The following is a 27,007-nucleotide window of genomic DNA, read 5'->3' as shown; positions in this document are numbered from 1 at the left end:
AAAGCAAAAGTGCAAGTAGCGCGGGAATCCCTGCTGCGGTCTCCGCTGAACAAGATAAGTATCACTGTTCGGTGTGTAATGCTGTTTTCACCTATGAAAGTGCCCGAAGGCGGCACGTGCGAAAACAGCACCCTGAAATTGCCGACTCGTTGGTTCCTAATCGCAGCGCTTCGTTTGCATGCGATGTTTGTTCTAACGTGGCATTTCCCCATCGTGGTGGCCTCTTGCGGCACCACGAACAGGTTTGTGTCAAGGCGTATCAAGCTCGAATTCTCTTCTTAGCAGGAGAGTGCGGCGCCGCATGCGCTATTGTTATACCGGCAGATTGAGCGTGTGAAGTTGTGATTTTGATATTGTATAAAAGGTTCTCATTGTTTTATTATTTAGCTATGCATTTCATGTGCGCGATCCGCTGAGGCGATAGTTTTGCGACAGTCACGCACACCGCTCATACGTAATCATTACAGCCAGATTATTCTGTTTCATATAACTAGCCGGTTGCAGTGTTTGCATGCACAATATTGTTGACATCACTGACCCTTTCAGTGTCAAGTTTTAGTGGAAAACATTTCTTGGCGCATGAGGAGCGTGGACGGGATCTGTGGGCAGAGCTGTCCGCACTGTCAGTTAAAAAAAAATAAAATAGCATGCCATCACTGGACTTCAAACGAACAGATAAGCTTCTCTGGTGCAGGCTTGAGAGCACTATGCATTGCTGCGGTCTATCACACCTTGTGTAAGTTGCCACACACTCTTGCGCTGAGTAGTAAACATAGTCTTCATTGAAGTTCCGTACCTTCATTTAACCTAGGTAATAAGCCGTCCGACCGAGTGTGGCTGAGGTTCGCTAGTGTAGTGTCAGGCGAATCTACCAAGTCTCACAGAGCTTGCAATGTTTTTATACTACTGCACCAACGTAAAGTGCACCCGTGGAATTTTTTTTCAGATTGAGCACGCAGTCAGTGTTGAGCTTTGTTGATTATTTTAGCAAACATTGGCCCCGATTTAGGTGGGACAGTCCTGCTTTTGCAACTTTGGTCACTGTGTCCCACCGAGGTGCTTGTGGGATGCCGTTTTGTTCCGCTTTAGCTTTTCTGAATGAAGCGCTGGTTGATAAATCGCTCTTAGCATCGTCTGCTTTGAAACATGGTTGGTACAAGCAACACGAGCAAATTTATTTTTATTTTTCTGCTTTCCAAGCTGTACGTGTTTGAATCATAAAAAGAAATCTTATCTTGATCACTAATGCCAGCCCCTCCGTGGCCTCCCCAAACTCTTGTCTGCTTGCACAGCGGCTGGATAGGCCAGAAAAGGCTCGCTTTCATGCTGCCTATGGCTCGAAGGCCTGCATTGTTCAGCGAGCCGCAGCCATAATCAAAGCCAGGTGCACGTGGGCTGTGTGATGTCAGTGCAAGTTAACCCCAGGTGGTTCACTTCGTGTGTAAGGGTAAGAAACATCTGGCATCAGGAGAGACAAAGAAGTATCTTGTGTTTCATCGTGCAGGGTCATATGTGAAGACAGGAGAAGGTAAGCGTCAGTCAAAGGTTCATGGCAGTGTAAAGTGTGAGAAGCACTGCTTGGCAACAATGAACGTGACTGTAGGTGATGAAAATGTGGTAGTAGATTATCAAGTTGAGCACTATGGCCATGACAAAGAGCTACGATGCCAACCCTTGTCACTTGCTGACCAGAAGGACATAGCATCCAGATTGAAGATGCAGGTCCCTCGTAGAGCTTTTCTTTCAGAGGCACGCTCGCCTGCCAGAGCTCCACTGGACAGGCTTCACCTTCTGACCTCGTCAGATATTCAGAATGTAAAGGTAAAGTTTAAAATTGGCAATGAAGTGGAGAAAAATCGTGATGACTACATCAGTACTCAGATGTGGATTAAAGACCTGAAGGACTGCAATGCTTTGCTGTATGCAGACCTAGATAACCTGACAAAAGAAGGTATTGGTGACTTTGTGGTTGCCCTGATGACTCCTACCCAGGGCGATATGCTACTTAAGCATGGCCAAAGAACAGTGTGTGTTGATTCTACTCATGGCACAAACAGGTATAAGCACCAACTTGCAACTGTGATGGTTATAGGCAATGATGGGTCAGGCATTCCATGTGCCTTCCTCCTGTCTCGGAGCGTGTCAGAGGATGTCATGGTAAGGTTTTTTATTGCCATCAGGGACAGGCTTGGGAGTCAAGTTTCCTGTAGTGCATTCATGTCAGATGATGCACCAGCATATGCAAATGCTTGGGAATATGTTATGGGTGCCCCTGAGAAACGCCTGCTATGCGTGTGGCATGTGAGACGGAACTGGAAGCTCAACATGGCTAAGGTAAGTAATAGCCAAAGCAGAGAAGTTGTCCAGGAGAAGCTGACTGCTATGTGGACCAGCAGAAATGAAGAAGACTTCCTGAAAGAGCTCTCAGAGTTCCGTGCTTTAAAGGAGCATGATGGGTACATTAAGTTTGTTGAGTATTTTGACAGAGTGTATGCCAAGCGGCCGGAACAGTGGGCTCTTTTGTACAGGCAGGACGCAGGACTGACAACTAACAATCACCTTGAGTCTATGCATAATGAGCTCAAGAAAGGTCATTTGGGAGGGCTTCAGAACTGGCGGTTTGACAAATCGCTGGCATCTGTGATGAATTTGGCACGTGACCGGCTGATGAAGCAGCTCATCTGCCGAGTGAAACCCAAGGCAAACCATCACACAGTAGACTGCTTCAAAAAGCATACTGCAGGAATGGAAATCTGTAAATCTGGTGTGACCAGATTTTCTGATGGAAAGTGGTTTGTGCAGTCACTGTCCAAGGAGTGTGTCGAGTACACTGTTGTTAAGACAGACACACAGTGCAAAAAATGGTGCCCGCAAAGCTGCTTTGTTTGTGTTACTTGTGTTCACAGCTTCCAGTGCACATGCATGGAATTTTTTGCAGGGCGGTTGCTTGGCGGTCTAGTTGGTTCATATCTAACTTGTATTACAGCGCGAACCACAAAAAGAGATGTGTTCTCTTCATCCATGTGTTCTCTCGTTCTTGGTTGCCGACGCAGCGTGCCAGGCTCGCGCACTGTCTTTCTGCATACGAGGGAAGTTTTTGCCGCCTCCCATTCGCATGAACTTCGGGATCATCAATCCTTCTGTCGGTCACGGAATCCGGATCCTCAAGATTCTACGGTCCGAATGGCGAAGACAGGCCCGGCTCTACAGGGAGTACCTGTTTGTGCAAGTGAACAGGACTGCCTCCTATTGTACGGCTGCACGTATTTGGCAGCACTGCCGTAGGAACATCGATCAGTTAACGGAGGTCCGCTGGCATGGCTTGCTACCTTGGCTTCGAGCTCTCCAGCCCGTCAAGAAAGAGGTGAGGCCCTGCAACCCTGTTCACATCGAAGGTGACGCGGATATTCCGGGGGATATTCTACGGACCCTACAGCTCGGGCCAAAGTGTGCTGTTGAACCTAGGAAGAAAGCGCCGGAAATGTTGGCGATGGTCAGACAAGTTGCAAGATTCGCACCGGAAGATCAGAAAAGCAACTGTATATCCCAGGGAGTGGATGTTCTCGAGCGCGCAGTGAGGTCAAGACGCACTGTGCCGTTGAAAAACTGTGTCTGACTTTTTGTGCAACAACCAACTTTGTGTTCTTACGGCTGATAAGGAGGGTGGTTTCGCCGTTTTTCCACATGACCTCTTCCGGAAGAAAGCCTCCGAAGCTATCGAGAGCAATTTTAATAGAATGAGCGAAGTAAAACTAAAGAAAGCTAAGGCCGTGGCAAAAAAACTGTGCAAGCGGTTAGGATTACAAACACTCGTCAAGCAAATTCAGGACAAGGAAAAACCTTGTTTAGACATGTTCTTTTCCGCAAAAACTCATAAGGATGGCTGTCCACTTCGTGTGATTATTTCAGAAAAGGAAACGTGGCAGAAATGTTTAGCTCTTTTTCTGCAGGATAAGTTGGCCATGCTAACAATTGAAGACCCATTCCTTGGTAGGAACTCTGAACAGGTTGTTGAATACTTGCGGCAGCATGAGACTGCAAATGTATCGGCCTTTTCCATAGACATAAAGGACCTTTTTTACTCTTTGCCGCATAATGCCTTGCTATCATGTGTTGAACAGGCCATTGATAGGATGGGTGCCGTTTCGTTCCAGAACAGTTGTGGTTTAAATGTTAGTGGCTTTCTAGAATTGCTTGATGTGTACCTGCGATCTACGTTTGCCACCTGGGACAAAGATTTTTACCTGCAAAAACGCGGAGTATGCATTGGATCATGTATTGCCCCGGTCCTTAGCGACTTGTTTTTAGCCATGCACGACAGAATAATTGAAAGATGTCTCGAAGGTACAAGTGTTGTCCAAGTCTTTAGATTTGTAGATGACTTTTTAATCATAATTGACAATGCCAATGCGGATTTTCATGTAACAACTGAAGACGTGCTTGACATATTCAAGCGGAACTTATCACCTTTAATTTTGACGCATGAAATGCCCAACAACCATTCCATTAGATTTTTGGAGCTAAGACTAAAGTTTTGTAATAACCATGTTTGTTAGGGGTATGAACCACGGGGAAAAAAAGGTTTAGTACCCGCTGTATCTGCTCACTCGAAGCTTGTAAAACGCAGCGTTGTCAAATATTGTTTTGTAAATGCCCTGACTAAATCCTGTGACCATATGCTTAAAGAAAGTCTAGCCCTGCAAATTAGACGCCTGTCTGACGCGGGGTTCTCGGAGGCCCTTGTAGTTTCTGTGGCCGAGGGCCTGCTCCAGAAAATGAAACAAGTCCGGCAATCTGAAAAGAATGCCGTGACAGGCCCGGATGCACGCAAAAGGGTAGCAGTCATTCCGTATATCCACCAGACTTCCCACAACCTGAAGAAGATTGGAAAGCGCGCAGGCGTTGACGTTGTGTTTTCGGCCCCACTCAAACTATCAGTTCTATGCAAGAAAACGAACCCGTGCTATAGCAAAAAGAAAAAATCGTGCATGATTAGACACCAGAATCAGTTTGTCACTTGCGACGAAAGTGTTGTATATCGCGTTCCGTTGTCCTGCGGACGCGAATACATTGGACAAACCGGTAGGTGTATTAATACCAGATTGAAAGAACACAACAAGAATGTAAATGATAGTGACCAGGGCCATCTTAGCATGCACTGTCGTAATTGTGGCGATGAGTCTACACGTCGCCGCAGAAAACCTTGTGTGCCCGAGTTCCAAAAAAGCACAATCGTTGCTCGACACAATGATCAGTGTGTCAGGGAGATAATTGAGGCAGTGAACATTGCTCGTGCAGAGGAAAGGTGTGTAAGCATGCCATCAGTCGCACTAACCAAGAAAGAGCTGAAGTTTCTCGATCGATGGTGATTAGGGCCTTGTCCTATCGCCTATGCCTTTCATGCTGATTGCTTTTCCTGATCTTTCCTGCTGAAGCTTCAAATGTGTATAAATGCGTGGCATATCAGAATAATAAACAGTTGGAAGTCAGCGCTCTTTTCACTCTGTCTGTCGTCGTCCCTTCTTGTGGTTCGCGCTGTAATACAAGTTAGAATTTTTTGCACGCATTAAACTGTGCCACCATATCCATGCAGTTGTGCAGTGGGAGCTGCCGGCAGCAGATGGTACCGTTCATGAGCTGGTCACTGAGGACGCATCTGCAGATGGCCATTCAATCCCTGCCAGTAATCCTGAGGCACTATTTGAGAGTATTCAAAGTGACATGATTCAGTCACAAGAATCAAATGTACTCGCAGGTATTGACATTGAGCTTGCTGCTCTTACATGTGAAGTCAGTAAAAAGACTTCAGCCGACCCAGAAGTGGCAGCAGCTCTGCATAAACAAATTGGCATACTTAAGCAGATTGTCGGGAGATGTGCTGATAAGGAAGAGAAACCACCTCTGCCTAGGCCACCTCCTGCCAACAAACCGCACGAGAAGCAGTCAAGGTACTGGCCAAAAAGTAGCAATGCCACCATTTCTGCGTCAGCTGCATCAAGTTCACAAAGTGAGCATGCAAGACAGCAGCCCTAATGTCAACAGGATCCATGTAACAGCAGCATTATCTTAACTCTGTAATCTCGGGTGTCGAAAACGTAAATGCCTTGAACGTCAATAATGGTTCTTTGATGACGGGAATCTAAAAACCCTGTGACTCATTGCAAATATTTCCATGACAAAATGGTTACAGCTAATTGTAATTTCTGAATATCTCAGGTAATAAAAGTGTGCAAATATAAAGTCACAGGAAATAAGGTGCAAATTTGAAAACTGCTTTAAGAATTTGAGGCTGTTTTGCTTAGTTGGTTTTTGCTTTTGCATTAACATTTCTTTTCACAAGCCTTTGGCATTTTTGCCTGCTTTCGCTTTCCATTGATAGATATGTTCTAAATTACTATTACTGCAAGAATACTACTTGTACGAGCGAAAATTAATTCATTTATACTCTATCATATTTTGGGATTGGAGTTTTTGGCTATATTCTCACAATTTTACATGTTTCTCAGTGTTTAGTTCACAATGCTTGTATTGTTTTCTTGGCAATTAATGATGTAATTTACATTGTGTGATTAATTATCTTTTACCATCTATTTCCAACTTAAACAGTTTATATGCCATAGCTTACACGTAAACGGCAGTGCTTCAAGCCATGCTTGTTGTAAAGGAGTTTCTAACCTCATTACAAAAGCAATTCAAATTACATTCGCCTGCAGACAAAAATGCAAGTGATTGTATATGACATTGATATTCACAGCACAATCATCGCAGTTGAGCAAGAGGGCAAGGAATCAAGGTTTGTGCTAGTGATAGATCTTTCGTAACGCTGATACAAAAATCCCTTGTATTCCATGATGTTACTGAAGCTATTTAAGTGACACATATGGCAAATTTTCAACGAGTGCATGTAACTCACTCATAATAGCTACCTACATATGCATTGCATGTTAAATTGGTGACCTCTTTCGTTGACAGGCAAATTATGAAATACGATTTTGGCATACTTCTAATTGCTTTAACCAAAAAGTCCAACCCTACACATATGCGAAGCCGGGCATTACAGGGTTAAGCATTGATGTGCCTGCTGTGGTTTCCTTGAAATTGTGGTACTGCTTTTTTTTTCAGTGGTGAGCTTGTGTGTGTAGTCTGCAGTTTTGTTGAACTATCTGGCTTTGTTAGTATGTCTGCAGTAGATTCCCCAGGTGTTGCCACATGCATAGTGGGAACACGTGTATGGTGATGGTGTGCTCACACGTTGTGGGCAGTCATAGTTTGCAGCCAAGTGGCATTAACTAGCCTTGGAGGAACGTAGTGATGGTTTCCTCCAGGTGTTGTTGCCACATGCATTGTGGGAACAGGTGTATTGTGATGGTGTGCTCACACGTTGTGGGCAGTCATAGTTTGCAGCCAAGTGGCATTAACTAGCCTTGGAGGAACGTAGTGATGGTTTCCTCCAGGTGCTGTTGCCACATGCATTGTGGGAACAGGTGTATTGTGATGGTGTGCTCACACGGTGTGGCCAGTCATAGTTTGCAGCCAAGTGGCATTAACTAGCCTTGGAGGAATGTAGTGATAGTTTCCTCCAGGTGTTGTTGCCACATGCATTGTGGGAACAAGTGTATTGTGATGGTGTGCTCACACGGTGTGGGCATAGTTTGCGGCCAAGTGGCATTAACTAGCTTTGGAGGAACGTAGTGATAGTTTCCTCCAGGTGTTGTTGCCACATGCATTGTGTGAACAGGTGTATGGTGATGGTGTGCTCACACGGTGTGGGCAGTCATAGCTTGCAGCCAAGTGGCATTAACTAGCCTTGGAGGAACGTAGTGATAGTTTCCTCCAGGTGTTGTTGCTACATCATTGTGTGAACAGGTGTATGGTGATGGTGTGCTCACACGGTGTGGGCAGTCATAGTTTGCAGCCAAGTGGCATTAACTAGCCTTGGAGGAACATAGTGATAGTTTCCTCCAGATGTTGTTCCCACATGCATTGTGGGAACAGGTGTATGGTGATAGTGTGCACACACGGTGTGGGCAGTCATAGTTTGCAGTCAAGTGGCATTAATTAGCCTTGGAGGAACGTAGTGATAGTTTCCTCCAAGTGTTGTTGCCACATGCATTGTGGGAACAGGTGTATGGTGATAGTGTGCTCACACGGTGTGGGCAGTCATAGTTTGCAGCCAAGTGGCATTAACTAGCCTTGGAGGAACGTAGTGATAGTTTCCTCCAGGTGTTGTTGCCACATCATTGTGTGAACAGGTGTATGGTGATAGTGTGCACACACGGTGTGGGCAGTCATAGTTTGCAGTCAAGTGGCATTAACTAGCCTTGGAGGAACATAGTGATAGTTTCCTCCAGGTGTTGTTGCCACATGCATTGTGGGAACAGGTGTATGGTGATGATGTGCTCACACGGTGTGGGTAGTTGCAGCCACTAACTGGCGTTGTGTTACATGTGTGACAGTCGCCTCAAGTGTTGTTCCCTCATGCATAGCACAAACAGGTGTATGGTGATGGTGTGCATGAATGCAGTGTATAGTCTCAGTTTGCAGCCACTAACTGGTTTTCAAAATCTTGCTGTGGTAAAACGGGGGTCAGTGTTGCCAGTTGCATAGGTTACAGGCATAATGTTATGTGCTGTGACGGTGCAAACATCTGTCTGAGTGGTGGCGGGCTGTCACGGTCAATAGAGAAAAATTGGAGCTTGGTGTCTAGGTACCCTGTCGAAGTGTTTTCATCTCTGCCTTAAGCACTGTTCAATAACGATTGTTCAATAATGATAATGAATGGAGTTAATGTTACCTGTTGCATAGGTTAAACAGGCATAATGCTGTGTGCTGTGATGGTGCAGACATCTGTCTGGGTGGTGGCGGGCTGTCACGGTCAATAGAGGAACACATTTGAGCTTCCTGCAATCTAGGTACTGTAGTGCAGTGAATATTGTTAAATTCAGCCCTGTCTAATAATGTTTGTAGGGTGTGCATTCTGAGCCAATGCCTTACAGCTCCCTCCGTCTTGCTTGGTCTTGCTGAATTGTCAAATTATAGAACAATTTTGCACAATTATCTAGGTTGTGCTGACCTGCTTTCAGTACCATGGCATTAAATTCTAGGTATCACTCATTCAAAAGCTTTTACTATAATTAGGTGTTCACTTTCGGGTGCATTTCAGTCTAGTGAGGCATGAGTCATACCTTAATCCATATGGCCCATTAAAATGGGCTGTTCTTTCCTTAGTTTGGAGGTTTTCTAAGCATCTGAGCACGCCTGCTCTTTTTATCTTAAGGTATTCTATTCCTCCATTTTTACTTGCTAGCTTTACTTTTGTCTATTTTGCTGTTACCTGCAGTGGTTGCGGCTGTATTTACATTTAGATGACATTTTGTAGTCAGTTTAGATTTCTAGGATGGTGATATTTGTAATGGTTCATTTTAGCTCTTTGTGCTAATTACATTGTGATAATGTGCCTTTCTTTCCAGGGTGCTGCTTGCAACTATGAGTTTCCAAGGCTTTCTATCCTTTCTGGAGGTGTGAAATAAAGGAGCAAAGGAACACAGCTTGTTGTTGCATTATTTATTTACACAAGTTCTGGCTTTGTTGACCAACAAGGTCAAGGTAGGCAGCAGTGCACTACCGAACCTTCATTTTGTTTATGCATTTCATGACTGACCAAGCCGCAGCATAGTCCTAATAACAATGCATCCAGCAAAACTCTTTGTGTGCTTTTAGTTCATGCAAAAAAGAGCAACAGGACGCGGTGTTAATTCTGCTGTCACTTATATTCATGAACAATAACCCTTTATTTCTTTGTAGCTCTTGCCCTGCAGAAAACATTGCATTAGGGGTCGACTCACATAGGTATTAGTTCGATTGTGACTGATGTCTTTTTGTTGCCAGGTTGTTCCACTTTTCCAGTCTGGGCAAAAAAAACTTCAAATAGTCAGGTGTGGTCAATATGGCATGAATGACGAAAGCATTTGGGGAAGAACAGCAAAATATTGTGAAAGGAAAAAAATGTATTTGATTGCAAAAGCAATACTACGCCAAGTCTAACCGCTCGTCGCAGTGTGCCATGTCCGTAAACAAAAAGAATGCTCTGTCACCCGCAGCTAATGCTTTCGCTCCATATTTGGTTCAGCAGCGTTGAACCCTTTCATATTTTCGGTGCAGTTCAATGCAGGGAAAGTCAGCTTGAGATTTCATAGATGAAAAGCATGATTCTGGATGAATTTCAAGGGCTAAAGTTTGACGGGAGTCCAAAATCGCACATGCATATTCAAGATTATTTTTTTTATCAAAGTTAAATGAATAGCTACTTTTACTACAGGTGGGACGAATATATGGTGTTTTAGGTAGCCAAGGAAATGGTTAGTGGCTGCATATGCTATAATTTGCAGGATGACAATGAAATGGGACTAGTGTTCTCCTATACCAGAGGTGGAAGTGCTGCTCCATTTACTCCATTCTGCTCCAGACCAGCTGCCTCAATGTTTTGCCATCAAATTTAGCAGAACACAGATTTTTGCTGCACAGAGGGTTATTTATAAATCATAATATTTCTTCAGAAAAATGTGATTCGATGCAATTTGATTAAGTGACTGAGAGAAACACACTGGGGCGGTGGCATGCTGTGAGTTCCGTGTACACACTCTAGGGGCTGCTTCAGTCGAAACAGAGGCAGCACAATAGGTACGTTTTGAATCGTCAGTGGTGAGAGAAGTGAGCAAAGCAGTCACGGCGGGTATCTCGAGCCATTAGTAAAGTTTTTCGACAACACAGTACAACTCGAATTCTAAGGGTTCAGCTGTGAAAACCAGCAGGTACTTCACCATCGTGCCTTTTTGTTAGTAACAAGCGTGTGAAGCATACATCAGACCAAAGCATACTTGAAGCATAAAGGAGTCACGCCACAAAAATGCCATTCACTTCACATGTTCTCAAAAATGCTCGAAAGCCACACGGGCCTATCGCCAACGCGTTTAAATTAAGGAAGCGCTGAAGTCGCTCAGATGAAAATATGATGAGCCATTGGCAAAAGGCTATGAAGCAAAAGAATGTGGAGGAGGAAACTACCATCCTTGAGTGTCATCTATCCTTCCTGAAGGCACTGCTGACCAGTTCCCTGGAATTTTTCAGCACAGGTATATGTTTAAACTGATATGCACAAGACAGAGTTGAAATGTGCTTTTCATTGATGTCAACTTCAAACTAGTGGTGGGTGGCGCTTGAACACATCAAGTGGTGAACTCCACGTTTGAACCTATCGTGTCAAAACAGTCAGACTTAATAGAAAGGAATCAAATCGGGTATTTTGGTGTCAGGAACAAAAACTTGCAATTATTGAAAGCGTTTGACCTTAGAAGCATGCTCTAAAATATAATATGAATGCTCCAAATTCTCATTTTATTGCTTCAGATATCTTATAGTAGCGCGAACAAAAACACACACAAGACAGGGTACAGGACGAGCGCTAACTGCAACTGTTTATTGCAAGGAAAGAGAAACGTATATTTAAACCCTCGGCCACTCAGGTGTTCATAGCCCCAATCGCACTCACCCCACCCGGTATCAAAATTCATCAATGACATGCCTAGGCATGTGTGAATAAACACAACAAGAAAGCGATAAATAAACAATACAGATCTTAACAACAGTCAAACGTAGCAAAGCAGTGTGAAGACTTGAAGCAAAAGCAGTCAAAACTAAACAACATAAAAATTAGAGCTCACAACAAGGTAATAACCAAAGGTAACTAGCAAAGAGGCATTAGCAGTCAATCCCTCGTAGCAAAAGCAGTGTCCATAGCAAAGCAAAAGCAGTCTAACAAAAAGCCGTAAAAAACCAGAACAAACAACAAGGTAACAAAAGCATTTTAACAAAAAAAAACCAACAAGGTAAGACCACGGTAAAAAACCAAACCAAAGGGTAACTAACAAAAAAATTGTAGCAATAGCAGTCAATATCTCATAGCAAAGGCAGTGTCATGTATACGAAGCAAAAGCAGTCAAAATCTAAAAATTAAACAAGGTAAAAAATCTATATATAAAAAAAATATATAAAAAAACACCACTAATACCAAAGACAGGTCGTCCGAAGCAGGTTACAAACAGTGGACAATGGAATACTCATTTCAAATCATATTATCGAGGAAAGATACTTCACTGCTGTAGAGCACTACAGAAGACTCACTGATACAGTCAGTCCCTCTTATCTTTATAAAGTACGCTTCCATGATTTCACGTGCGAGTGAATTGCGGCTCTTGCCAAGAATCCTAATCTCATACAGCCGAGGCTAGCAACCCCTACAGGACACGCAATGCTTAGCCAAATTAGAACCTTCCCCCGTTGTTAATGATAAGTCATGTTCCCGTGCACGATCGTTCACGCAGCGTCCAGTCTGGCCTACATACACCTTTCCACAAGACAATGGTATCTTGTAGACAACTCCGATGGCGCATTCCGCAAAGGGCCTAGCATGTTTCTCGCCACAGCCGCTCTTCTTTGCTCCTTGTTTGGCGATATGGGGGCATAGCTTTGCCATTTTGAAAGCTGCTGAAAACGCCATCGGCACTTTGTACCTCCCCGTCACCTTCTTCAAGTTGTGCGACACCTTGTGCACATACGGCATGACTACAGGTTTACCTTTGCATTCAGCCCTTTGTCGCGCTTTTCCCTTTATCTTTTGCAGCAATGTCTCAGCCACAGCCGCCACGATCGCACAGGGGAAACCGGCAGAAGAAAGCCTGCCCACCTGATCATTTGCAATGGTTCATGCGTAGCACCAGTACTAACCAACATCTTTTTATCGCATATTGACCAGTCATTGACGACAGCCCTAGATGGCACCAAGATTTTAAAAGTGTTCAGATACGTGGATGATTTTCTAGTTCTGTTGAGCAAAAGCCATGCTATGACATACCAGGATACGGTGAATGATGTTTTAAATCAGTTTAGACAGCATGGCAAAGGTTTAACATTTACCCATGAAATGCTTTCGAAGGACTGCCTACAGTTTTTAGACATCCGCATGATCATTTCGAACAGCAATGTTTGCTGGTTGTATCACCCCAGAGTCCAGAAGGGTCTGTTCCAGAAGGAAGCCTGCCCACCTGATCATTAAAACTTTCCTGCATTTTGTGCGGACACGACTTCATGAGGGCGGATTCCAGGCACAGAGCGACAATCCCCCTCTTAACTATTTTCGAGTGTGCCGAACTATAGGGCAACAGACCCTTCTGGACTCTGGGGTGATACAACCAGCAAACATTGCTGTTCGAAATGATCATGCGGATGTCTAAAAACTGTAGGCAGTCCTTCGAAGGCATTTCATGGGTAAATGCTAAACCTTTGCCATGCTGCCTAAACTGATTTAAAACATCATTCACCGTATCCTGGTATGTCATAGCATGGCTTTTGCTCAACAGAACTAGAAAATCATCCACGTATCTGAACACTTTTAAAATCTTGGTGCCATCTAGGGCTGTCGTCAATGACTGGTCAATATGCGATAAAAAGATGTTGGTTAGTACTGGTGCTACGCATGAACCATTGCAAATGATCAGGTGGGCAGGCTTTCTTCTGCCGGTTTCCCCTGTGCGATCGTGGCGGCTGTGGCTGAGACACTGCTGCAAAAGATAAAGGGAAAAGCGCGGCAAAGGGCTGAATGCAAAGGTAAACCTGTAGTCATGCCGTATGTGCACAAGGTGTCGCACAACTTGAAGAAGGTGGCGGGGAGGTACAAAGTGCCGATGGCGTTTTCAGCAGCTTTCAAAATGGCAAAGCTATGCCCCCATATTGCCAAACAAGGAGCAAAGAAGAGCGGCTGTGGCAAGAAACATGCTAGGCCCTTTGCGGAATGCGCCATCGGAGTTGTCTACGAGATACCATTGTCTTGTGGAAAGGTGTATGTAGGCCAGACTGGACGCTGCGTGAACGATCGTGCACGGGAACATGACTTATCATTAACAACGGGGGAAGGTTCTAATTTGGCTAAGCATTGCGTGTCCTGTAGGGGTTGCCAGCCTCGGCTGTATGAGATTAGGATTCTTGGCAAGAGCCGCAATTCACTCGCACGTGAAATCATGGAAGCGTACTTTATAAAGATAAGAGGGACTGACTGTATCAGTGAGTCTTCTGTAGTGCTCTACAGCAGTGAGGTATCTTTCCTCGATAATATGACCTGAAATGAGTATTCCATTGTCCACTGTTTGTAACCTGCTTCGGACGACCTGTCTTTGGTATTAGTGGCGCTTTTTTATATATTTTTTTATTATATAGATTTTTTACCTTGTTTAATTTTTAGATTTTGACTGATTTTGCTTCGTATACACGACACTGCCTTTGCTACGAGATATTGACTGCTATTGCTACAATTTTTTTGTTAGTTACCCTTGGGTTTGGTTTTTTACCTTGGTCTTACCTTGTTGGTGTTTTTGTTAAAATGCTTTTGTTACCTTGTTGTTTGTTCTGGTTTTTTACGGCTTTTTGTTAGACTGCTTTTGCTTTGCTATGGACACTGCTTTTGCTACGAGGGATTGACTGCTAATGCCTCTTTGCTAGTTACCTTTGGTTATTACCTTGTTGTGAGCTCTAATTTTTACGTTGTTTAGTTTCGACTGCTTTTGCTTCAAGTCTTCACACTGCTTTGCTACGTTTGACTGTTGTTAAGATCTGTATCATTTATTTATCGCTTCCTTGTTGTGTTTATTCACACATGCCTAGGCATGTCATTGATGAATTTTGATACCGGGTGGGGTGAGTGCGATTGGGGCTATGAACACCTGAGTGGCCAAGGGTTTAAATATACGTTCCTCTTTCCTTCCAATAAACAGTTGGCAGTTAGCGCTCGTCCTGTACCCTGTCTTGTGTGTGTTTTTGTTCGCGCTACTATAAGATGTCTGAAGTACTGCACCAACTAGGCCGACAACACATCTTACTGAATCATTTTATTGCTCCAAACCTGCTCTAAATAGGCTTTATTACTGTTCCCTGAGCTGTTCCAAAATGTTTAAGCCTGCTTCCACTCTGTCACATGGGCAATCTCAATGCCCATAAAGTGAATGGCAATTGAAATTTTTGATGGTCATCGACATGCACCACTGCCGCACGGCATATTTCAATGACAACTGAGTAGTGAGCGTGTGATTTAACAGGTAGTGCCACGGGTAATATCCATTAAAAATGAAGTGCAACGGGTGGATATCACACTAAAAGCTATTTTTCAATGAAAGTTTGTTCATAGAAAGTTATTCAAATACCTCACAGCACTGCATAACCCATAGGCAAGCGACGACGGAACGATGACGTGCAATTGCGGCATTCTTTTTGCCCCAGGATGCTGCCACGGTGGTCTTCATTGTGTTCGCAGTTGCTATTGTTAGAAGCACATGTGAGCCTCTTGGTCTCAGTTGTCGCAAAGCACGATAAAGGGCGAACATGAGCGGAACACTGCAGGATTCCACACAGCCACACACCAGCAGCTAGACACCCTAGAACAATGTGTTTACATCTGAACACTGCCCATTCTATAGATCGAACAATCCTTTTGACTCCTGAAAAACTAGTTTATGAACTGTTTAACCCAGAAGATGTTCATTGGGTGGGTACAAGGCTGCTCTCAATATTCCTTGGCATTCCAATGGTCATTCGCAAACTATTGAGTCAATGCTGACCAAGTTCAATAATCTTCAAACTGCTGTGAGGCAGTGGCCGATCCCCATTGAGTTCGATCTCCATCGACTCAATGGACATTGAAACTGGCCGTGGGACAGGGGTATTATTAGCATTCAAGGACGTCAAGTTAGAACAGCAATTTTCAATTAGTGTTAAGTTGTTTTGTAGATGGGATTAGGCACTTCTAATGTTGCTCCATTAGATGATGCTGCCATTTGGAAGACTTAACGCAGGTTAGAAATAAAAACTGTTCATAACTGCACAGTCTTGGTCAAAAGTCTTGAAGCCAAGGATTTTTATCTCAAGTGCAAAATCAATCAGTCATGGCACCATTAAAAACTAAACAGCCGTGAAATGCGATGAGACAGTTTCTTGCTGTGATAAATGATTTCCTAGAATTTTAAATGTCATTTGGCCTTCGACGATAGCCTGACTGCTCCACTTTGCGGTTCAGACAAATCCTTTGGTTGGTTGGTTTATTGGTTCGTTTGTGGGGTTTAACGTCCCAAAGCGACTCAGGCTATGGGAGATGCCGTAGTGGAGGACTCCGGAAATTTCGACCACCTGGGGTTCTTTAACGTGCACTGACATCGCACAGTACACGGGCGCCTTGCTTTTCGCCTCCATCGAAAACCGGCCGCCGAGGCCGGGATTCGATCCCGCGTCCTTGGGAACAGTGGTCGAGCACCTTAACCACTGCGCCACCCCGGCGGGGCACAAATCCTTTGGCTTCAAGATATTTGATAAGACCGTACCTTGCGATACACTACACATTACAGGGAACATTGAAGACTCATGGTAGCCAAAACAAATTGCTGGCAGCTTCTGAAAACCCTTAATGCAAAAATTCATCTGGCATTGTAGTTAATGTTATCAGCACACTATAGAACAAACATAAATGAGGCAAGTGGTACACTGAAAAATAACGTTAATTCAATTTAATTGCTTGGCATTAAGGTTTAAACCCCAGCCCTCTGTGCACTAAGCAGGCATGCGACACATAGGCCAGCCACAAAGGGTAGTTGGCTCAAGCATGTCGGAGCGGTACCTAGCGAACGCGTGTGGTGTGTTTCTCCGTATCTGTCCTCGTCCCTGTGGTGCCACAACAAGATGAATCCATACCAACTTGCCCAGTTTTCTACTCTTGTATATAACTTATGTTTGGGATGCATACTGATACTGCAGCAATAATCACTGAATGCAATCGGGGAATGCGGTGGATGTGCTGAGGCGGTGGGTTATGTGACCGGCCTTCACGCACTGAAGCACTGCACGATATAAACATGAGTGAAGCCGCGAACGCACCTATGTGTTATCAGGCCACACATAGTTGGACTGGAATCTGTCGTTTTGTAGCAAAAAGATCCAAATATCAGTGATTTGTTGTACAGCACTTTATAAGAAGGAACTTCAACGAATTTAAAACAGTTGTAGCGAGATTGCAGCCACACAAATGGCTATGCTTTCGCATTCTCACACTGAAGCAGTTTCAAGCGTGTGCCAAATGCTTTTACCAATGCAACAAGAATAACTTTCAGTTCAAGTGTGAGAGTTTGCACAAAATATGTTTAAAGCCACTTTATCAAATGCTTTTTCAAAATCTTAATCTTAAAAGAATTATATCCTCAGGTAGGTTAAAGCGCTTTTATTGCGTAAGCAATACTACGCCAGGTTTCAGCCTGTTGCGGGAACCCGGCCAGTAGCCACGTTTGACCGTTGACCTTTGGAGAAGAAGAAGAGGGAAAAAAAGATACGTCGGCCTTGCCTACGCAACCTACCGGATTTGACTAGAGCCAAACTCCAGCTAATTTTTTTCTACCATTGTTTTCTTGCATTAATTGAAAGCTCCTCCTAAATTGAAGAACACACCGCTTGCAAAAGTCAGGGACATAATATATACTTTGTGTAGTAACAATGCAGCTCTACGGTCAGGAAAGCTGCCGTGGAATTTAGGTTGCTTGCAGTGGCAATAAGGACGACACTAGTCAAGATGCGCAGATTTTGTTAAAGCTGTTAAAGAAGAGTTTATGTTAAGGAAGGCCAGGTCGAGACGCCAAAGTCGTGACGGCAAGGCAAGGTAAGCTGTGTCAGCGTTTTAATCTGATGGTGAGCCCAGGCGTGTGCTGGAGCCGGTGCCGCGGGACGATGACGATGGTATGTACAAAAGAAAGAAGAAGATTATGGTATGTACAAATGAAAGAAGATCCGCGGAAGGCTCGCAATATAGCAACCACCGTTCTTGCCTGTACATGGCTATCATAGATATACCAACAACCATGCAGTACACATCTATTGTACTTGCCAGTTCAATCGAAAGTGGTCTGCTGCAGCCAGTATCAAACCCGGGCACCGTGGCCTAGCAATCGAGCGCTCTAACCACTGAGCCACCGGGGCGGTGTATTAAGTCAAACATCTTAATATTTTTTAAAGCAGGAAGCATGGCTTTATTTCATTCATCTCATTGCTATAATGCCCCAAGTGTACTTCACTTTCCAACTATGGATCAAAATAGACATCAACCCTCTTATGTACAGGCACAAGCCTGATTCGCAGGCCCGGCCCAGGCCCAGTGAAACGACTCATGTGCTGGCCCAGCCCGAGCCACTGCAGTGCTCAAGTGGAAACAGGCTCGCGTATTTTAGAGCGGCGCAGGGATCCAGGGAGCAGTGGTAACACAATTTACAGAAATTAAAAGTCAGTTTTGCAGCATCCTAATCATGTTTTGCAACATGTTTCTAGAGACATTAATAATTGTGACTGCCCATTCCTGACATACAAAAAAAAGATTACTCCTTTTTATTCAACCTTCAATGCTTTGCCTACTAAAGATTACTATGCATGCATCACAAACAAGATGAAGGCTAAACATGTACACGTTTAAAATAAATTGGCTGATCTATGCGCACCAATTTGGCACAGACTGGCATAAAAAGGAATGCTTGCTTTATAAGTGAATGCCCAGTTTGACTAAAAGCTGCTTCCTCTTTTCAACTGATCAATTTGAACAAGGTCTACCACTTGGATACACTCAAACATCGTCACTAGATTGAAACTCACACCAATAAACAAGACATTTCCACTCTTTATCCTGTGCATGCCATTTTTGATGCTATGCCTGCGCTGACAGATTCTGAGCAATAGCCAGCAGTGCCTTAAGGGGGACAGACAGCACTAAAGGTTAGTTTTTCCGTCATTTAGCTGCTTCACTGCCTTTTGCCCCTGGCTCATATTTTTGCTTGAGTGATGCTAGAGCTTCTTCAATTTTAACATGTTGGCGACAGGCCCTGTACAGATTTCCCACACCCTAGAGAAAGGTTCTAGTGACTGGCAACTTTGGTGCATCATCCCCATAATACTTAAAGTATCCTTTTGTTTGAAATAGGCTTGACATGCTTGTTATTGACAAAAAGGCTCCATGGCGTAGTACCTGCTTGTTTTCATAGCGAAAGCCATGAAACAAGTAATTTAGTTCTTCGTAGCTGGAGAAATTTCCTAACTCGCAGTACTTTGCAGTGTCTGCTTTGCTCGCCATCAGCGACTGAAAAGGCTGGGTAGATGTGCTATGCAACGTTCACAGAGCATTTTTTTCGCAATATCCTCCAATCACTTGTGGTTCGTTTCAATTTAGTTGCAAATAAACACTTATCATGCTGCATGCTTCTCTAGTTCACAGAAACTTAACATGTTTTTGGCCCCACACAATATGCATTAGACCTCTGCCACCGCTGCACTTCCATCGTTTCGACTATGGCGGCCTGGATAGCACCGATGCACCACTCGCAACATGCCACCGGCCTGATGAATTAAATCAGTCTGAATCAGATCGCATTTTTAGTAGGCAATACAGTGACCTACCGTGTGACAAAAAGCCACATTCTGCTAAATTTCAAGGTAAAATATTCAGGCAGCTAGTATGGAGCAGTCTTAGGCCTAATTTCGGGTTTGAAGCAGGATGCAGCAGGGAAAGCAGTTTTGTACATCGGGGTTGTCCCTGACGATTGGAAAAAAGCTCAAATTACACCCATATTTAAAGCGGATGACCGCATGTGCCCTAACAACTATCGTCCCATTTCCCTCACTAGTATACCGTCTAAACTACTTGAGCACATTATTTTTTCCAATCTTATGACCCACCTAGAATCAATGAACTTTTTCTATCCGAATCAACACGGCTTCCGGAAGCGGCTGTCATGTGAGACCCAGCTCGCCGAATTCACCCACGACATTCTACAATACTTAGATAACCTTGTCCAGATCGACGCTATCTTTCTCGACTTTTCAAAAGCATTTGATCGTGTTTCCCATAATCTTCTTCTTTTTAAGTTGTCATCGCTCGGCATTCCACAAACCTTGCTCTCCTGGCTAGAGCAGTTCCTTAAAGGACGTAAGCAGTTCACCTGTGTTAATAACTGTCACTCAGCTTTTTCCGACGTAACATCCGGCATACCTCAAGGTGCAGGCTTATCACCTCTTTTATTCCTCATCTACATCAATGACCTACCGATCAACATAAAATCAACGCTACGTTTATTCACAGATGACTGCGTAATTTACAGCCCCATCCACGGCGCTAGCGCCATTGCCGCTCTTCAACAGGATCTAACCACTATCTCAGCGTGGTGTGACAAATGGCACATGCCTCTTAATTTAAATAAATGCCAATACATATCATTCTCCCGCAAAAACACAGTTATTGATAGCACTTACAACATAAAATCGGTCGCCGTCACGAGAACATCATCTTATAAATATCTAGGAGTACACATCACATCATCGCTGTCATGGACAACACACATTCAGACCATCTGTTCCAAAGCATCACGCACACTTGGTTTTCTCCGGCGCAATCTAAAATCTGCATCACCTGAAGTAAAAAAGTTGGCATACATAACATTCGTACGTCCTAAATTGGAGTACGCGTCATCTGTCTGGCATCCATCACAATCGTATCTCATCTCAGACCTCGAAGCCATTCAAAATCGCGCCGCCCGTTTTATTACATCGCAGTACTCAAGAAATACCAGCATAACATTACTAAAACGATCCCTCGGCCTTCAAACACTAGCAACTCGCCGTGTTATTTCCCGACTATGCCTCTTTCACTCTTTCTTTTATCGCTCACCAAGACATTTGTTGCTGCAGCCACCCCCACGTACGTCATCCCGCCTAAACCACAGTAACCCAATCGCACGCATTAAAACCCGCACCTCCGCAATGAGCAGTTTATTTTTTCCCGAAGCCATAGTGCTCTGGAATGGCCTTCCCGACAACGTAATTACATGCTCCGATCGCCGCCTTTTCCGCGAGAAACTGGCTAATCACTTCTCATAAACATATTCATACTGCGACACCGAAGTGCCAACTGTTCCTTGTTTTCTTTTTATATGTTTATTTCTTGCTTTTGGTTTGTATATTATTTTACACTTTTTTTGGTACCCCGTGTATTTTTCCCCCTTTCTTTCTTTTGTGTTCTCTGCTACTACCCTCCAACCTGTGTGTACGCCCCCCCTTATGTAATGCCTTCGGGCCTTTAAGGGACAAATAAATGAAATGAAGCAGAACAGAGTACCTATAGAAGCACTGCCACCCTTGAACGAAGGTGAAACACATGGTGCACTGTGTGATTCAGTGCACATTACAGAATGCTAGGTGGGCGAAATGTCCACAGCACTCCCCTATAACATCCTTCATAGCCCGAGTCACTTTGGTATGTTAAGCCTCATAGATTATCCAGAGTATAAATACCTGCAGGTTGTGAAAATGCACCAGGTGGTGCACATGCACTAGTAACCGTTGTAAGGAAAATGCACAGCTTTCCTTTGAATCATTAGTGATTTAGCTTGCCGGAGACGTACTGACGTAGACGTATACCGGTTTGCTGGGCCCCTCCTACGCACGCGCATTGACGGGTGAGTGCAATTGCGGCCACTGCACCTGTGTGGGAGGCGACGGTAAACCGATATACATCGACGTCAGTATGTCTCCGACAAGCTGAATCTCAACTTATAGCATGTGTTCTCACTTTTGGCATGCAGAAACTAAACTACATTTCCATGTTCAAAAATTTTGAATTCCTCAAGAATCTCTAAGAAACACTTGCATTGCTTTTCTGGTTACCTGTTGTACATGCGCTGCCCAGATCAGTTAAAAGCAAAGATTACCAAATGATGCTCAGCAACACTTACAGTGATGCTATTTTTAAGCTAATAACAATAATATATAGTCATGGCCTTAGGCTTGCAGAAAGAGGATGAGGCTCAATGCTGCTATGTGGTTGATAGGGAAGACAAAGTGTATTCAAGGAATGAGCCCTCATTGCTTGGCTCCTTGGCCGTCTCTCTCTCTCTGTATATATCTTCAATACTCTTTTGTGAACATATTTCTTCCCGTTACATTATTATAAAAGTCAGTACTAGAGTAGGTATGCCACAACAAGTGTCATCTGCTCTCTTAAACAAATGTTCCAGGTGCCCTTATTCCAAGCAACTTGTAGCAATGGCAAGGCACACAGGTCTAATTTATGGTTTCACAGATTATGTAACGCATCTATGCGGGTTGGTATCAGGCGTTTGGAAATAGTTATTCGAAAAGCCAAGCCTAGAACAAAACTTGAAGTTCCCTGAATACAAATAGGCATGACGAGCTTTTAAGGCTAAAGCTGAGCATAAAATGAAAATGTATTCTCTTTTTCATTGCTCCACTCTGTACTCAAAAGGTTGAGGTTACTAGTCAGCCATTAGAATTTCATTTATAAACGTGCTAAGGAATGTAATCATGCAGAGGAGAAAGACAGGTCACTTCAGGATCTTGAACTGTAGAGATGGTACCAACATCATTCTTGCAGATAAACCTTCCACCACACACTGTTTCAACACATTTTACATATAGCATACAGAGTATGATATGCCTTCTTTCAAAAGCAGTCCAACACCCTCTTTCCTTGAGCCTACTGCCCTGCGTACAGTTGCCCAGATGGAACACTTGCAATCTAGCTTGCAGGTTGAAACGAGTTTTACAGTCCTGGCTAGACCCCAATGTAGCTTGTGGCCTGCCCGAATAAAGTGGCCTGTGTTCAATAAAGGACTTTGTTGTCAAACATGCGTTTGACAGACCCAAGGGCAGCCAGAAATCTTAAAACTTCAATTTGGTCTCAGCATCCCATTGCGAATGTATCAAGGAAGGGCAACGATTGCTTGGTTAGGTGAATACCGATTTGTAACACAGCCTGAGTGTGGGTACTTAATGCATGATCAATCGAATGACAAGGAAGCAGACAGCATCTCAGCCCCACTTCTTAGGCAGTGGAAACATCCATAGTTGCATTATCACAGCCGTAGTTGCTGTGCGTTTTTCAGATGCCTAAGATATGCGAAGCATTGAAAACTTAATTTTCTGTTTGATATGAGCAAAATGTTCATCCTGCTGCATTTCGCTCAAAGTTAAGCGTGAGGTGCTTGTGTACTATGCAATATGTGTACGCATTCAAGAACTCCAGGTGGTCAAATTTCCGGAGTCCTCCTCTTAAAGCTAAACTCGTAATCCAAACCAAACCAAGCCACACTTTCATGTCACATTAAATTATTTGCAGTTTAAAAATATAGACCAAAACATCACATTAATATATGTTGGATTACATTAACACCATGAAGCATGATGTGTCAGGGAGATTTAAGATAAGCTGTTCTATTGTACATACAGATATCATGGGCGCAAGGTAATCTGCTGGTGTAGGTAAAAACGTCCCCGGAAAATTCGGTGCCAGAAAAACCGTACCTGGATGAAAGGGCCCCTTATGAAGCAACTCCTAGGAGAAAACATCCCCAAGGACGAATTTTGCCCACAGAATATAACCTTCCAAATTTCACTTCGCAAAAAAAATGAACCTTTTGTTGCATTCTGCGCTGACGTTAATAACTGTTGATAGTAGATGTAAGCATTGTATAGTATCTGGGTCCTGTGATTGCCTAATTAGTAGCCTTGAGTAACCGCCCACAGTAGAAAGCGTTACTGAAACACCCTCACAGATCTTTCAGTGATGAGGGTCAACCGTTCTGGTGACCACGGTACGAAATTCTAGCTGCACTACCAGTAGTGCTTTACTAGGGAAATCAGGATGACCACCCTGGAACGCCCTTCCCCGCTTCTGCCACCAAAGCCGGTGGTCAGCGCGCAAACAAGACAAAGACGAGGCTACTGGTCAGCACCAGATCATGCCACGATAATGTAGTGCAGGTCAAGCCATAAAACACCACGCTACCACTACTCGTTGCCATAATCTTTGTTGTTGCAATAATGTATGCTGATATGGGGCGCATCCGCACTGATTATTACAACTCGACATGTATAATCATAGTCTACGCCTTTATAGCACAATGAGCTGCAGCAGCATGTAGAACGAGAAAACACGCAGAGAAACATACACAAAAAATTCAAATCAGGTTCAAACTAAAATCACAAAAGGAGATGCAAGGTCAAATAAGCAAACAGGGGCGACACTAGTGTCCTCTTGTTAATTCATCATGTAAAGGCTCGCTTGCGGCCGTTTTTCACACTATGTTAGGCAAAACACCCATTTTCCGAGCATTTAATCCCAGAGAAGCCAATCTCCAGGGCAGGCGAAAGACTGAGATTACGATACCTTACTTTGATTGCACTCGTTTGGAGATATGTTCCCCTATTTCGCAAAAAAAAAAAAAAAAAGGACTTTCTTTCCGGGGGCGTTTGTTCCGGGAACATTTATTCCGGGAACCTTCTTTCCGAGGACGTTTTTAGCGGAACCAGAGAATCTGCACACCCCTATCTCGGTACCCGACTACAAATCTCATCTGCTGCTGAGAACTGAATGGGTCGCGGGGCCTTAAGTTTGGATCACCTGCATTTTGGCTTGGTCAATGAAACAGAAAAACGGAGTTCAAACGGGAAATAGTAGTATCATTAAAGTCTGAAACTCTCCGCGATACCTTGGTTGGGTGATTTGTCGTTTACCTACTGGCTCAGCGCAATAGATCAAAGACCACACATGCTGAGTGCCTCAATGGTTGGGGAGCTTTAGATTGCGGTATTAGTACGACGTATGCCTATAATTGTTAGGCGTACCGCTTTCAATTGCTCTCAATACGAGGTTGTCTAGATGGTCGCATTCGGGCCATTTCATCAGCTACAATGGTAATATACTGTTTCGCTGTGATGCGTAGCCCAACTAAATGCTGGACGTTCATGTCCGCATAGCCTCCAGCGTTAAGTAACATAGAGACAGCAGAGCCAATGCACACTTGTTACTGAAACATCAATGCTCGACGTAAATGGTCTTGCCTGACGTTTGATTTTAATGACCGTGTGCTGAAAATCGAAGCCTTCACATCACGCGAAACATTTACAGTCAACTGCTCACTTTCCACTATTTCTTAAACAGCCTCTGGTACATAATGTTGAAGTAAAAACAGCATTCGTCCGCCTCCCCACGCACCAGACTACAGCTGCCCTGCCGTGCCCTGAAATCAGCCAAGGCCGGTAACGAACAATTGTGTGGTTATAACACACAGTGCATGAGTTGCTATTACATAGAGCTTAATTACCTTTAGCAAGGCTGACGTCTTCACAACTCTTTGCGATGTTTTCATTAATCTTTCCTTCATGTTTTGATACGCAACGCAAGCAGCACGGACGCGGCCATTTTACTAAGCGCTGTTGAGACTCCTAGCGGAGAACGCAAGCACATTACGAAAAAGAAAACCTTATCTAATTTAGTTGTGCGCTTTAAATGCTTTTCAAAACGCACACCAACATTTCATAGCTAAGAACTTTTCAGTGCCCCCAGCATGGAATAACGTGCAGACGAAATGCCGTGCATCTATATATGTACGCATTGAAAAAGAGGCCTAAGCTGCCGAGTTTGTACAGGGTTTTGAATATTTGGGGGCTGGGATTTAAACCATTCCTATGCAAAATCTACTACACCATTCGAGCTGAAATAACGTTCACAAAGCAGCAAAATATCGTCTATGTTATGTGATAAGTGATTCAACATCGGTACTTGCCTAGATTTTCCGAAATCGAGAAAAAACTGCTCTCGGCGGCGTGCACAATTTTCGCAGAAGCGAGTTGAAAAGCTATTTTACCATGGTGCGTCATCTGTCGGGCAGCGAGGCAAGCGCGCCGACGGCCGGGATGGAGCTTGTCTCACTGCTCGACAGATGGCGCATCATGTTAAAATAGCTTTTCGACTGTCTTCTGCGAAAATTGTGCACGCCGCCGAGAGCAGTTTTTTCTCGATTTCGGATAATCTAGGCAAGTACCGATGTTGAATCCCTTATCACATAACATAGACGATATTTTGCTACTTTGTGAACGTTATTTCAGCTCGAATGGGGTAGTAGATTTTGCATAGGAATTTTTTAAATCCCAGCCCCCAAATATTCAAGACCCGATATATTAACTCTATGCTAATCTGCGTACTCTGGTCGTGCATTACTTCTGACATTAGTAAATATTAACTACAACAGGTGTATTACTCTTACATGTACCGAATAATGAATACTGAACTTCTATATGTTCTGGTTTCGATTTTAAAGAGCCTGTTAGCAACTGCAAAAACAAAATTATTTCTGTGCAGGTTATGCAAGCATACGGAACTCTATGATAAGAAAAATTCAATAACAATTTCAAATTATTTAGTACGCGTTCGCTAAACCTCAAGCAATAAAAAAACTACGCACCGTTCGAAAGAAAGCACACGCTGTTCAAGATGAGCCCGCGCGGCGTGCCCATGGCGTGCCTATGTCGTCTAAGCACAACTTTTCAAACTTACCGCATGTAGGCACTGTATTACGCTTGTCGTGAGTGGTATATATGCTTAAAAGTTAACCGATACTTCTTGATAAACGGCGATGTTGTCAATATGACCAGCTTCACGGCATTGCAAGAAACAGTGCAGTGAAGCCGTCATCCTGCGGTACACTCGCTGACCGACATTTGCAGCCCTCATTGTCCTGACCACACCGGGAAGACACTGTGTTACACGTAGTTTTTTTTTTTTTTTAAATTGAATGCACTTCTCACGGCCTTTTCGTTTTCCCGTTTTCTCCTACCTCGAAGTTGGCTGTGGAGGTATTTGTAAGAGCACCCATAGTTTAACCTTTCTCTTTACCTGTTATTTTTGAACAGACATTCATTCCCAATATTGTATATTATTATGCCATTCACTTCAAAATTTCATGAATCTAAGGTAGTCTTTAGGTAATGTTTAGTAGCCCGCTTAATTTTCCCACAACTGACGTCACACTTTAGCAAAATAAAACACCAGTGGACAAAACAGCTGGCACTTACAAAGCATAAGGCTGATAAA

At 43.8% G+C, this 27,007-nt stretch overlaps 1 protein-coding gene across 1 annotated transcript in view; it reads right to left on the bottom strand.

Annotated features, from left to right (window-relative positions):
- Positions 1-25,340, bottom strand: part of LOC146177903 (uncharacterized) — a 74,105-nt gene extending 48,765 nt beyond the window's left edge. Inside the window, exon 1 of the transcript XR_014701105.1 lies at positions 25,239-25,340. The gene's annotated coding sequence lies outside the window, so the exon portion shown is untranslated. The remainder of the gene's footprint in view (positions 1-25,238) is intronic.
- Positions 25,341-27,007: the final 1,667 nt, after the last annotated feature.

This window comes from Amblyomma maculatum, chromosome 10, assembly GCF_055883805.1.
Source record: "Amblyomma maculatum isolate TAMU_Amacu chromosome 10, ASM5588380v1, whole genome shotgun sequence".
NCBI classification, from domain to species: domain Eukaryota; kingdom Metazoa; phylum Arthropoda; class Arachnida; order Ixodida; family Ixodidae; genus Amblyomma; species Amblyomma maculatum.
This window is presented reverse-complemented; position numbering and strand designations above follow the sequence as displayed.